A 677-nucleotide genomic window follows, 5' to 3' on the forward strand; every position below is an offset into this window, starting at 1 on the left:
ATGTATATACATATATATACATATATATATATATATATATATATATATATATATATATGTATGTATGTATGTATGTATGTATGTATGTACACGATTAATATGGACAATTTTCCTTCCACCCTAAGAAAAGGAAAAAAGGTGACATTTATTTCCAAACTTGCTCCTCCTCTTCCTCCTCTTTTCCCCCAGGATCCTCCCCTGTGGTTGCCCAGCGACGAAGGAGCCATGATAAACCAATAAATAAATAAATAAATTAATTGATAAATAAATAAATAGATAAATAAAAAAGGAAATAAGAAGAAAAGAAAAGGAAATGATGGACGGGAGAAAATGGACCCTCGCTCTTCATTTGATGTCTCGGTGCTCTTCAAGAAAATATCAAGTGTCTGTGTACTCGAAGTCGAAACAAGAATAGGTCAGCTCACTTCGAGAGGAAGGTTAGACATGACGTCATGAGATGTGCAGTGGTGAGGTAGAGCAATACACACACACACACACACAACACACACACACACACACACACATTTTATATATATATATATATATATATATATATATATATATATTGGGGTTGTCAACTGCCGTATTTCCGTCGTGCTGTAATATCTTTTCCTTTCCGAAGTGAACAAGTCTTTTCTTGTATAGACTTGTTTTTGCTAACCAAAATCCCAAACCCC

Source organism: Oratosquilla oratoria, chromosome 14, assembly GCF_046742065.1.
Source record: "Oratosquilla oratoria isolate Oo_2021 chromosome 14, ASM4674206v1, whole genome shotgun sequence".
Lineage (NCBI taxonomy): Eukaryota > Metazoa > Arthropoda > Malacostraca > Stomatopoda > Squillidae > Oratosquilla > Oratosquilla oratoria.